Source organism: Pleurodeles waltl, chromosome 3_1, assembly GCF_031143425.1.
Source record: "Pleurodeles waltl isolate 20211129_DDA chromosome 3_1, aPleWal1.hap1.20221129, whole genome shotgun sequence".
Lineage (NCBI taxonomy): Eukaryota > Metazoa > Chordata > Amphibia > Caudata > Salamandridae > Pleurodeles > Pleurodeles waltl.
This window is the reverse complement of record NC_090440.1, coordinates 1,794,442,688-1,794,456,565: the sequence shown is the minus strand read 5'-3', so window position 1 is coordinate 1,794,456,565 and position 13,878 is coordinate 1,794,442,688.

The window sequence follows — 13,878 nt, the reverse complement described above, 5'->3', positions numbered from 1 at the left end:
CTTAGCAAACCATACATGATTGATTCACAATGGGTAAATGTACAAATTTACAGGTACAGACCATGGAAGGAGGGGATTTGTTAGACATTGTCCTGTAGAATAGGCAAACATTAAAGTGGCTGATGTCATCAGCTGAAGCCATATCACCTACCACACAAAGGTAATCCAACATAATATTATGCAAGATTCGGACAGATGGCACTACAACAGCTTTTAATCAAAGGGTCATTTCAATCCAGTGCTTATGCATCTGGTGGTATGACATTAACAAATGTCAGTGATGTGGCACAGGCACTTTGGCCCACAATGATGAAACACATCAACAGCTACATAAAGGTCATACAAAAAGTGTTTGGCCAATGGGAAGGGTAACTGACATTATTTGGGCCTGCAGCTACATATTGTTTGACCACATGACGACACACATGATGCATCTGAGCCACACTTCCATCCTATCACTCTGCAAGCTGTCTTGGCACAGGCATCATATTCCCAAAGTCTGAGACCTACATTCCCTGGCACAATCTTATGCCCACTTTGTATGTCAGAACAGCATCACATACCTGCCAATGTCACAACTCTAAAATGCCCACATGAAGATGGCATGGTGAAGGCACATGAACAAATAACAAAACAACGAGTATGGGTATGAAACCATACATATGACACATCACATAACAAGCATTTGAAAAACAAAGTACATTTCAATAAATCTAACATAAACAAAGCAATATCTTCAAAGTGTGGCAGTGTCAAATGCTATATCATCAAATAGCCTTTGGCTGTTTTTACCTGAGCATCAGCTCTCTAACTATTTCCAAAAATTTACTACACACATTATCACAACTACTATTCTTTGTACAGTCCAAGTCATGACATCACATGACATACTTGCACTCATGAGAAGAGGCTGGCGATGAGATCTTGTCACAAGTCAACATCTTCCTCTTCACCACTATCATCTTCATTTGGCATTTCAGGATATTCCTCTGCAGGGCAATGTTGTAGAGCATGCAGCATGCTACAGTGAGCTGGCACACTTTCTGGGGTGAGTAGATGAGGGTTCCACCAGTCCTGTCTAGACAGTGAAATCTGGCCTTCAGAAGCCCAAAAGCTCACTCCACTGGCTGCTGTGTTCTTCCACAGGTCTCATTAAAGCAGACCTCCTCTGATGTAGTTGGAGTCCTCAGAAACATCAATAACCAAGGATGGTTTTGATATGCTGAGTCACCTGTTTAGGAATGAGACAAGTGCAACAATGACTCACTCACTTCATGATTGCAGCACCTGACATTGCTTTCACAAAATCAGGACAGATGTGACTGACCAACCAGTCAGGCACTCTCTGGTTGCAGTTGTGACATCATCCGTGGTATGGTGCCATTCCACATTGCGAAGGAATCACGAGCTGAACCAGGGAACAGGGCACAGATGTTTGAGTTGCAGATTCCCGACAGGCAGACAACTTGCAGACAAGATTTAGGCGAGAAAAACCATAGAAGTCAGCTGTCACATTGGCTAAATCTCATCTCGGGGAACATGATACAGCTGTCAATGTGTTTCATCATTGTTGATAGGAAATCTTTCTAGAGAAGACAGAACATAGGTTGGAACATACCACCAGATATGGCCACTGAAAACCAGAAGGGCCCTGTGGCCAGGAAATTCAGTACTGATATGTATTGAACAATGGGTAGTATGCAGGTTGGATTCTTGTTTGCAGGCATCAGATCTGGCTCCAACCGATGACATAAATCCACTATTGTGTGCATATTAAAAATGTACAGTTTTATGACTTGGCATTCCTCCATGGTTTGAAGGTCTACCAAAGGACGGTACACTGGAGATTGTCACCTTCTCCCTCTCTCAGGGTATCTATGTAAGAAAATATGATTTGGAACATTAGTCACTGTGTCCACACCAACATACATGATGTATATGTGAGTGAGGGCCTCTTTTTGACATGGCTATCCACCCACTTATTGTCTGATGTGTCCTAGAAATTATAGTGCCCACGGCCCCTGATAACCAGGTTCCCTGGGCCAGAGCTCTTTTCCTAAATATAATGTGAGGCATTGGCACAATTGGATACACCCTTGGCTACCACTATAAGTCCCTAGTAAGTGGGCACCTATGTGCCCAGGGCATGGGGTACTATGGGTACACCCCTGAGAGTAGCATCACCGATTGTGCCACCCTCTATGGTCATGCATCCAGATACACCCAGCCCTGCCATTGCAGGCTGAACGCTCTGGTGCAAACCTAAATTACAAGCTCGACATGGCACACTGCCTGTGTACTCTATTTACCATACACTGCATTTACTATGGAGAAAAACAGCACTATGGCAGGTCTTACCACCCTTGAAACTCAACCCCCAAGCCTGCTGCTAGCAGCAGGTGGTATACCTCTTTGCAAACCCCCACATTTGGCAGGAGCAAAGGCGGGAAACCTCACAAAGGGTAGGGGGAGTGGCCCCACCTGGCATGTACCACCCCTAAGGTGCTGCCTGTGAGGTGGACCCTCTCTTTCATTTTCCTCCATCTTGGATGGAAGAAATATAGCCAATTAGGTATAGGGCAGTAAAGGAGGTAAAAACCTCACAGGCCCAACTGACTCTGTTCAACACCATCCTTTCCCTCCTCCCTCGCTATAATGTGTCCCTGTGTGCTAGTTAGACTACTTGTATGCCTGTTGTCACAGTCTATGTGGCCTAAATGGGATGTACATGGTGCAAGTATTGGAGAAAAGTACTATGGCCCTTATTACAACCATGGCGGTCGGTGATAAAGCAGCAGTAACACCGCCAATAGGCTGGTGGTAAAAATAATGGAATCATGATCACGGCGGAAACCGCCAACACAAACAGCCACTCTAACACACCGACCGCAACAGCGGTAGCAACAAACACCACGGCGGTAACCGCCAACAGCCAGGCGGAAGACAATGTACTGCCCACAGCATTACAACACGCATATCCACCGGCTTTTCTGGGGCGGCTTTTCCGGGGCGGCACCAGAACACTGAATGGAAATGACTCACCTCTAGACACTCAAGGAAGAACCATGATGCCATGGAGCCCGAGCTGCACTTTTTTCCACTGCTGGTGCATCTTCTCATACACTAGAAACACGAACGCCAGGGAAAACGACCACAGTGAGTACTGCACCTAGCACTCAAGGGAGGGGGGAGGAAAAAGAGAGTGACACACACATGCAACACGCAACACCCCCACCCCACCCCCAACTCCATACACACAAACAGATGCAACAACATTACATATATACCCCGTAACCCTCAGGAATAACACAAGGACAAAAGGAATGGAGTAAAATGAGTACAATAATACAGTTTTAGATATATACGCCCTTAAACAATAAACAGTATGTACAATATATACAAAAGGAGGGACAATGCCCACTCCAAAATGTCCGTGGCCCACTGGGCCATAACACATAGGCAAACTCCACACTTGACTCCTGCCTCAATATGGAGAGAACACTGAAGGGGCATCAGGTCGAAAACACACAGGCAACTCAGGGGGACGGGGAATGGGGGGACACCTCAGCCGGAAGATGTTACAACGCCACTGGCCTGGAGGGGGCTCCATGCCCCCTGCTTGGTCCTTAAAAGCCACAGTCTTTCTAGTGGGTGGGTTGCCCACTGCTTGGGCCTGGGGAGTGCAAAGCCACAGTCTCCCAAGTGGGTGGTTTTCCCAATGCTTGGTCCTGGGGAGTGCAAAGCCACAGTCTCTCAAGTGGATGCCTTCTTCCACTGGTTCTGGAGGGGGCCTTGAGCCCAGTGTGCTTCATCCTGTCAAGGAGCGGCTGAGTGGATGCCTTCTTCCACTGGTTCTGGGGGGGGTCTTGTGCCCAGTGTGCTTCATCCTGGATGGGGGCAAGCTCTCAGTCTCTCACCTGTGTGTCACACTAACAGGTGTTGCAGGGGCCAGGACGCACTACAGCCCATGTAGTCATCACTACACACTGCTCGCCGGCGGTGACGGCTGCTCAGTGGATGCCAGTTGCGCTGCAGGTGGCGGTGGTGGTGGTAGTCTCCAGGTCTTCACCTGCAGTGTCAGGCGGCTGCCCCCTGGCAGTGGTGCTGCTGGTGATGGAGCAGGTGGCGGCACTGGCGGCGGTGCAGGTGGTGGTGCTGGCCGCGGTGCAGGTGGTGGTGCTGTCAGTGGTGGTGGTAGCCTCCAGGCCTTCACCTGCAGCCTCGGACAGCTGCCCACTGGGGCTGCTGCTGCTGGCAGCGGTGCATGTGGAGGTGCTGGTGGCGGTGCAGGTGGCGGTGATGGCAGTGGTGGTGGTAGTAGCCTCCAGGCCTTCACCTGCAGCCTCGGACGGCTGAAGTGCCATGGCTGGTGTTATGTGCCCCTTGCAGCCCTTGACAGATGGTGGAGCCTCCTTGCTACTGCCAGCTGATGTCTTTTTCTTGCCCTTGCTGGCTGGTGGTGCCTCCTTCCCCTTGCAGGCTGGTGTCCCCTTCTTGCCCTTGCTAGGTGGTGGACCCTTCTTGGCTTTGGCAGGTGGTGCTGGCACACTGGTTGGGCTGACAGGTGCCTCCTTGGGGCCCCTCACACCTGCAGTTGCTGCAGAAACCACAGTGGCCATGGACAGGGTGGCTGAGGTGCTAGGTTGGGTTCTGGCCGCCCTGGCCCGAGGTGAAGGACAGGGGGGGAAAGGTAGTGAATAGGTCAATGTTGATGAGGAAAAGCTTCTTAGGGATACTGGGGTGGGAAGAGGGTGAAGGTTTGGGTGTAGAGGAAGAGGGAGTGGTTGTAGGAGGTGTCAGTCTGATGTGTTTGGGTGCAGGGGCATGGGCTCGATGCTGTTGTGTGTCTGAGAGCTTGTGTTTGTGTACTTTGGGAGGAGGGGTCACAGGCACAGTGGGAGAGGACACAGGGGATGTGTGCATGAATGTGGGGGTGGTGACTGCCAGTAACAGGCGTGTAGCGATGGGCGTGCTGGTGATGGAGGTAGTGGATTAGTATGTAGTGCATGCAGTTGTGAGTGGAGACGCTACTGGGAGGGAGGTGGATGACGGGGAGGAGGGGACACAGTGGAGGCAGTGGATGTTGGTGTGTCTGCATGTGGATGGTGCTTGTGTGAGTGCATGTGAGATGAAGTGTGGTGCTTGTGTGTGCCTGAACCACTTCTGTGTGTTGATTTGGGTGATTGCTGGTCTGAAGGTGTCCTTTGAATAGGCTGGGGTTGACAGGATTGGGACTGGGTAGAGGAAGTCGGAGGGGGAGGCTGGAGACACCGACAATGGCTGCCATCAGTGAGTTGGCCAGAGCTTCAAATGCTGTCTGTTGGGCTGCCACACCAGAGTGAATGCCCTCCAGGTATGCATTTGTTAGTTGCAAATGCCCTGCTACACCCTGGATGGCATTCAGTATGGTTGACTGCCCAACAGAGAGAGATCTCAGGAGGTCAATAGCCTCCTCAACGAGAGCAGCAGGGCTGACTGGGGCAGGGCCTGAGGTGCCTGGGGTGAAGGAGATGCCCACCCTTCTGGGTGAGCGGGCACGGGAAACACGCTGAGGGCAGTGCTGGCATGGGGGTGGTGGCTGTACCTGTAGTTGGGGTGGGCACACAGGTGTCTGCCACCGCTAGGGAGCTGCCATGGAGGAGTCGCTGTCGGTACTGTCCCCTCCTGTCTCCATTGTGATGCTCCCCTCACCCTCCGTCCCACTGGTGCCCTCACCGTCATTTGATTCGGCCTCCAGGCCCATGTGGGATGCAGCTCCCTCTGTCGCCGGTGCCTCTGCTCCTCTGCCAGATGATGCTATTGCACACAAGGACAGGGTGACAAAACAAAAAGTGGGGGTGAGACAGAGGATACACTTGGTCAACACTTCCGTTGGCGTACACAACTCATAGGGAACAGCCCTATGCACTAGGCCAAGCACTACCAGTTACAATGCTAGTCACCAGTCCCTGGGGTACAATGCCTAACGCCATTAGCTGCACACCTGAAACCCACAGGACTCTGCCCAGTAGTAGATGCCCACTAAAATTTTTGGGGTTGGAATGCATCTGAGCTTGCCCACCATTGAACATATCCTGCCATGTTCGCACTGGCCTAGGGGCCCCTACAGCCCACATCCCCCACCTAGGTAATACCTTTACACGCGCAAAGTCATGATTCTGAATCTGTACTCACCCCCTTGTGACTGCTGTGATGCTTTCAAGCGCCCATCCAACTCTGGATCTGGAACTGCCAGGATGCAGAACATCAGGGGGGTCAGGGAACAACAGGCACCCCTTTCCCGTTGGGAGGCCAGCCCCAGCTGGGCCTCCGCTGTCTTCCTTGCCCAGCGGCCCAGGTCCTCCCAACATTTGTGGCAGTGGGTGCTCCGCCTTTCAAAGACCCCCAGGGTCTGCACCTCCTTGGCGGGAGGCACGCAAAATACCCTTTTTCTGATGGGAGCTGACCTGCAGAAATGAAACAGCAGAAAAAGTATTAGTCATACCGTCCGGACTGTTATACTTATGGACCACCATATCCCCACCATACTCTTACGCACCTACATTGACCACCATTCATGCAGCACTCTGCCCAGGACCCCTCAGCCCCGCCTACACGAGGCTTACACACACAGCCCTCCATACATTCATGACCCTGCATCATGCTCACATTGTACTCACCTGTTTGTCTGGAGGACCACAGAGTAAAGAGTACTGGGGTAGGACCCCATCCACCAGTCTCTCCAACTCCTGAAGTGGAGGCAGGGGCCCTTTCTCCAGACACTCGAGCCATTGTCGCTTCCAGACATAGGTCACAGCAGCACTTGCAGTGTAGGTCCTCTCCTGTTGAAGGTTAGATAGCAAGTGAGTGAACAGATAGAAAATGGCGGTCACGTCTGCGGCGGTGCGTACCCTTAACACCGGCGTACATCACCATTTGCTCCTGGAACCCATAAGCCCCAATGATAACCAATGCGGTGTTACACAGCGGTCGTCGACCGCCTCCCGCAATGGCGCACAACGCCAGCGGAATTACCTCATTTCCACTTGTCCCTCCTCACAGCTCAGGCAGCCACCATTTCAGGATGGCACAGGCCATGGCACCTAACTGCATCACAGCAGACATTGACACATCAACTGACATACTGTTTCTGTAAAGCAAAAATTGCATATTAATGTTGAAATATGTGCGGATATGACCTTCTGCTCACTGTTTTTCACCCTAGAGTTCAACCACTGAGGATGAATAGGAGATGGAGACATCCCTCGTGTACAGACCCCTGGTGGACCTGGCAACAATGGAGGACAGGCACATTATCATGACCTACAGACTTGAAAGGGCCACAATCCAAGAACTGTGTGCCCAATTGGAGCCAGACCTGATATTTGCTATCCGCCACCCCAGAGGTATCCCCCCTCTAGTGCAGGTCCTGTCAGTGCTCCATTTCCTGGCAAGCAGTTCCTTCCAAGCGACAGTGGCCATGGCATCAGGGATGTCACAGCCTATGTTCTCAAACGTGCTACCAGAGTGTTGTCTGCCCTGCTGAAACACATGCGCAGCTACATCGTATTCCCCCAGGTGGAGGATTTGGCAACAGTGAAGGCTGACTTCTATGAACTGGGACATATCCCCAACATCATTGGTGCCATTGATGGTACACTTATTGCATTTGTCCCCCCCCCCAGGGAAATGAACAAGTGTTCAGAAATAGAAAAAGCTTTCACTCTCTGAATGTGAAGATGGTGTGTTTGGCAGACCAGTACATCTCCCATGTCAATGCAAAGTATCCTGGCTCTGTCCATGATGCCTTTATCTTGAGGAATAGCAGCATCCCATATGTGATGTCTCAACTCCATAGGCATTGGGTGTGGCTAATAGGTGAGCCCATGGTCCCCACCCAGTTGATGTAGGTATATGGGTGTGGGTTTGGCCCTAAGGGTGAGTGTGTGGCTAACAGGTATCCCTCGATATTTGCAGGTGACTCTGTTTACCCCAACCTCTCATGGCTACTGACCCCAGTGAGGAATGCCAGGACAAGGGCAGAGGAACGTTACAATGAGGCACATGGGTGAACAAGGAGGATCACTGCATGAACCATTGGCCTCCTGAAGGTCAGATTCCGGTGCCTCCATCTGACAGGTGGATGCCTGTACTAGTCCCCCAAGAAGGTGTGCCAGATCATCATTGCATGTTGCATGTTGCACAACCTGGCCTTGAGACGCCAGGTGCCTTTTCGGCAGGATGATGAGCCTGGGGATGGTCGCGTGGCAGTGGTGGAGCCTGTGGACAGTGAAGAAGAGGAGGCAGAGGAAGAAGATGTGGAAAACAGAACTACACTAAATCAACAGTACTTCCAGTGAAACACAGGTAAGACACTGTAACTTCACCTTCCATTGCAGTTTTGTGTTTGACATTGAACAATGCAGCCTGATTTCCCTATTTTCATGGCCATTTGCTGTACCCTTTGGCATCTCTATTTTCAGATCTCTGTGCCCCACTCTGGCTCCTGGTGTGTTTACTGCTGCCCACTACAGGTCATACCTATGTAAATATTACAGTACATTTGAATTGCAATGTTTACTGTTTGTGAAACTAACACATATGTCAAACAATTGACAGACTCCATACTTGTATTTGTTCCAAGGGTGTTTATTTATGTGCTAAACAGTGGAGGGGATATTGCAATGGGATGAGTTGCTGATGGAGGAAAGTCAAGGGTAGAGTCCAGTCTATTTGTATCACAGGTGCATTGTCCAAGGGGGCATAGGAAGGGGAGCAATGGCAGTTCAAGGTGGACAGGGTGACAGAGTGGGACACATGGGTGACAATCAGGGGAGTCTTATTTCCTGGCGGGGGTCTTGGCAATGTTCTCTGGCTTCTGCCTGGATTGCAGGGACCGTTTGCGGGGTAGTCCGCCTTCTCCAGGGGGTGGGGTGCTGGTGGCCTGTTGTTCCTGTGACGGGGCCTCCTGTCCACTAGCATCGGCAGAGGTGGGGGGCTGTTCTTCGGGGTGACTACTGTCAGGGGCCTGTTGGTGTGCCACTGCCTCCCTCATGGTGTTGGCCATGTCTGCCAGCACCCCTGCAGTGGTGACCAGGGTGGTGTGGATGTCTTTCAGGTCCTCCCTGATCCCCAGGTACTGTCCCTCCTGCAACCGGTGGGTTTCCTGCAACTTGTACAGTATCTCCCCCATGCTCTCCTGGGAATGGTGGTATGCTCCCAGGATGTTGGTGAGTGCCTCGTGGAGAGTTGGTTCCCTGGGCCTGTCCTGCCCCTATTGCACAGCAGTCCTCCCAGCTTTCCTGTTGTCCTGTGCTTCTGTCCCCTGAACCGTGTGCCCACTGCCACTGACCCCAGGTCTCTGATTGTCTTGGGTTTGTGGGGTTGCCTGGGGTCCCTGTAGTGGTGGACACACTGCTGATTGAAGTGTCCTGGGGACAGAGGTATGGGCCCGCTGGGTGGGTGCTGTGCTGGTGTTTTCTGAGGGGGGAGGCTCTGTGGTGGGTTGGGACTGTGGCAGGGTAAACGACTGTCCTGAGGTCCCTGATGGGCCAAGTTGGTCATCGTGATCCAGGTGTGCAGAGCTGCTGTCATCACTGTGGGCCTCTTCTGGGGGGGACTGGATATTGGTGGCACCTCCTCTCCGGTAACGTTGAGTGGGGTTCCTGTGGGGGTGTAAATGCAGTGTTATTGTATCAGCATGTGCCATCTTGGGCATGGATATGTTTCCCTCTATGGTTGCTATTAGCAAGGCACCTTTGACTTGTGTGAGATGTTATTGGTTTGGCTAAGTGATTGTCACTAGTGTGCATGCTGTTGTGATGGGTGTCCATGCAGGTCTGTGATGGGGGTCCATGCATTGGTGTTGCATGCAGGGCTTGGTATTGGGATGGGAGGGTTGTGATAGTGGGGTATATGTGTGGTGGTGGAGTGATTGGGGTGAGGTTAGGGGTAGGTGTTTGTGATGGCATGCAGGTAGGGTGGGGGATATAGTAGTAAAGATTTGACTTACCAGAGTCCAGTCCTCCTGCTACTCCTGTGAGGCCCTCAGGATGCATAATCGCCAAGACTTGCTCCTCCCATGTTGTTAGTTGTGGGGGAGGAGAATGGGGTCCACCGCCAGTCCTCTGTATGTGCCTGGTGTCTTGCTACCACGGAGCACACCTTCCCCCGTAGGTCATTCCACCTCTTCCTGATGTCATCCCTTGTTCGTGGGTGCTGTCCCACGTTGACCCTGTCCGCGACTCTCCGCCATAGCTCCATCTTCCTTGCAATAGATGTCTGCTACACCTGTGATCCGAATAGCTGTGGCTCTACCTGGATGATTTCCTCCATCCTGACCCTTAGCTCCTCCTCAGAGAACCTGGGGTGTCTTTGTGGTGCCATGGGTGTAGTGTGAGTGGTATGTGTGAGGGTGTGTGGGGTGATGTGTTGGGGTGTCTGCTGTGAGGTGCGTGGATAGTGAATGGGTAATGGTGTTTTGTGGCTCAGATTCAGTGGGTGCTCCTGGCTTGTCTCTCTCTCACTTGCCAAAATCTTTGGGTCGTAAAGGGTTGTCGGTAGTGTGGGTGTGTGTTTTATATTGGAGTGGGTGTGTGGGTGTGGTGTGTGTATGTGTGTCAGGTGTGTGTAATTTGAATTATCCAATGTGGTGTAGTTTTGTATGTGTGTGTGTATTTTGAGCGTGGGGTGTGTACCGCCAATGGTTTACCGCGGTTGAATGACCGCCGCGATTATTCATGGGTCACGATGCAGTGGGCGTATTGCTGTTGGCGTAACGGTGTGGGTTTTGATACCACCAGTTTATCACTGACCTTTGGGCTGGCGGACTTGTGTGGGTGTCTGTATAGTGGCAGATTTCTCTGTGGGGGGCATAATACCCGTAACGATATACCGCTGCGGTCAAGGTATGTTGGCAGCCGTCAGCACAGCGGTCGGCGGCATTTACCGCCAGGGCTGTAATGAGGGCCTGAGTATTTTCTTTCATGTGTGTAAATACTGTGTGACTACAGTGGTATTGTATGAGTTTTGCATGCCTCCGAGATAAGCCTTGGCTGCTCATCCACAACTACCTCTAGAGAGTCTGGCTTCTAGACACTGTCTATGCTACACTAATAAGGGGTACTGGGCCTGGTATAAGGTGTAAGTACCATAGGTACCCACTAAAAACTAAGCCAGCCTCCTACACCCACCTCTTCCATCAAGTGAAAGACAAATTAGAGGAGATGTTGGCACCCTTCTGGATGCTGAGAAAGCATTTGACTGGGTGGAGTGTCAGTATCTCTCATTGGTTTTGTATTAATGTGGGTCTGGGGGAGGACTTAGTGTACAAGGTTCTCCTCTTATTTGATTCCCTTCTGCTGATATTATCTGTGGTTGTTTGACATTTTTGCCTTTCAGGGTATGGAGAGGCAGCTACCAGGGCTGCCTATTCTACTCCTCTTTATGTTGGCCCGCAGTACCTAGCAGTGGCAACTCACCTTTCACAGGGAGTAAGAGACATCCCCACAGGAGTTGGAGAGGTGAAAGTCACATTATATGCAAATGACTTCCTACTTTTGCTGTCCTTCCCCAGACATTTGACTGCTGCAGTAATGTCAGATTAATAGAAGGTTCACCCACATGGAGAGGATACTCTTCTTCCTTTGATAGCCCAGACCAAATAATACCTTTGAAGTGGGCTTACCTGAACCATTCCCTCTGGTGCAAGTAGAGTTGATCATAATTTTCAGTTGCCTCCCACTTCAACTACATCTTCTGAATATTGCCCCTTTAGATCTCTAGACAACTCGTAGCCAATATTGAGACAGACATTAGGTGCCATATCTGGAGAAGGCGTAAACCCAGCATCTGTGCACCTTGGCTCTAGTGGCTTTCAACTACTCACATGATACTGAAAAATCTAGCATTTCAGTTATCACAACTGACCTGATATAGGTGCTTGTGGCACTGAGGGTGCACTTGGTGGGCCACCTCTTGGGACACGGAACCTGTCTCTTATGGTGTACCTATCCACCACCAACTGTTCAGTAAATGTAAATCTAATTCTGCATGTCTCTACCACAGCTTCGAGGAAGATACATAAACTGATGGGTCTGTCACCACTGCTGCATCAAAAAGTGCTCCTGTGGGACAATGGGTCCTTGCATGAGGGGGGCAGCTTGGTGGATCAATTACACAGCAAAAGGAACCTTAAAAGATTGCCAACTTTAGAGGCCTGGTTTGGTTTCCAGAGCACTAATTAGTGATGAGATTGCTCACCTCCTGCAGGCACCATTGGGGTTACTGCCTGTAGATATACTCTCTTTCCTTGTCCTTCACTATCTTCAATCACTGGACCTATTCCCATGAGTAGTTACTGGGTTATAAGGAACACTTATCAAAGTAACCCACTTAGGCCCTTCTCTCAGCATGGCTATGGCTTGGTGGCAGACAGTCCTTAGCAAAGATTACTCCCCAGAAGACTGGGTAGAGTTCCTCTCAGATCATGACAGACTTGTTTTCAGGGAGTTTAAATTGAAATGTTTATACTTTAAGATACTTGAACATTTCTACTGGTTCCCCTGGAATTTGAAGAGAGACAAACTCCTGCACTACTACCTTTGCAGGAAATGTTTGAGGCCATCTGTACTCTACATCATATTCTCTGGGGCTGCTTGTTCCTAACCTTTTACTCGACAGATGTTTGGATGCACTTGCAGGCTACAGTTCACTCTTGATTTCACACTCACTGCAGTTAGCTATACTTCAAGACATTGCTGACATACTGGACCTGATGGCCCACACACACCACTGGTTGGTGACTACACTAGCAGTGGCCAAAATGTGTATCTTCTGCCATTGGCAGCAGCCCTCCAGCCCAACTTGTAATGAGTAGTTACTCAAGCTCCAAAGAGTTGCAGGCCATGAAGAGCTCATTTGCAAACTCAACAATAGGCATGTCATCTTTGACAGTGTCAGAGGTCACTTCATAGCATACGATAATTGGATTTCTTTGCATTCCCCCTCAAATTATATTGATGCTCCACAGGACGTTAGTGAATTGGGTGATCTCTGGAACCATTTGCTGTAGTTATCTCCCCTCTGGATGGCCTAAAGACACCTGCAGACAACAGCATGCTACCCACCCCAGTTCCTCATAATGATGAGACATGCCCACCTTCATTTACTTTACTATACTCTTGATATGATAAATGCTGAGTTGATGGAGTAAGATTCCTACACTTGGTATGGGGCTGTCCGGCAATTAGTTTATATTTAAAGAAACTGTTCTAAGAAATAGCATAATAAATAAATTCACAGTTGAATCCGTCTATCCAGGTAGGATTGCTGGACTATGCTAAAAATATATGCTCTATGATAAAATGATAGTATCAGTAGTGCTAATAATAACAAAACAGACAGCTATTAAGTGGGGTAGGAGCCGCAGACCTATTGTAGATAAATAGATTAAAGGCCTAGAACCAGATGTGGAGTCTGGCAGGTTGGTACTCAATCAGAAATATGATAGATATGCCATCTGCCTTATTACAACTGCCACGTGATATATTGCATTTGTGAGAAGTCAGATTGAATGCCCATAAGTCAAACTCTAAATCATCAGAACATTTATAATAATGGAGCAAACCTACACTCAGGCACACTCAGTGATATATTGGGTATATATATGTGCAGCAGATGTGCTACCATTGTCTATGATGGGTCGGATCAGGTTAATAAAAATGTGTTGTCCCTATTTTTGTATGGTGTGGCCAAAATATAGTGCCTTTTGACAATGACATTTTAACAAAATCAGTATCCTGTACTCAAGCTGTGTTTGGGGTGGTAAAACATCCATGTACATTGCAGTATTTGAGATTAATTAGGGCAGTGGGAAGTGTTTCTTTTCCATATCTACAA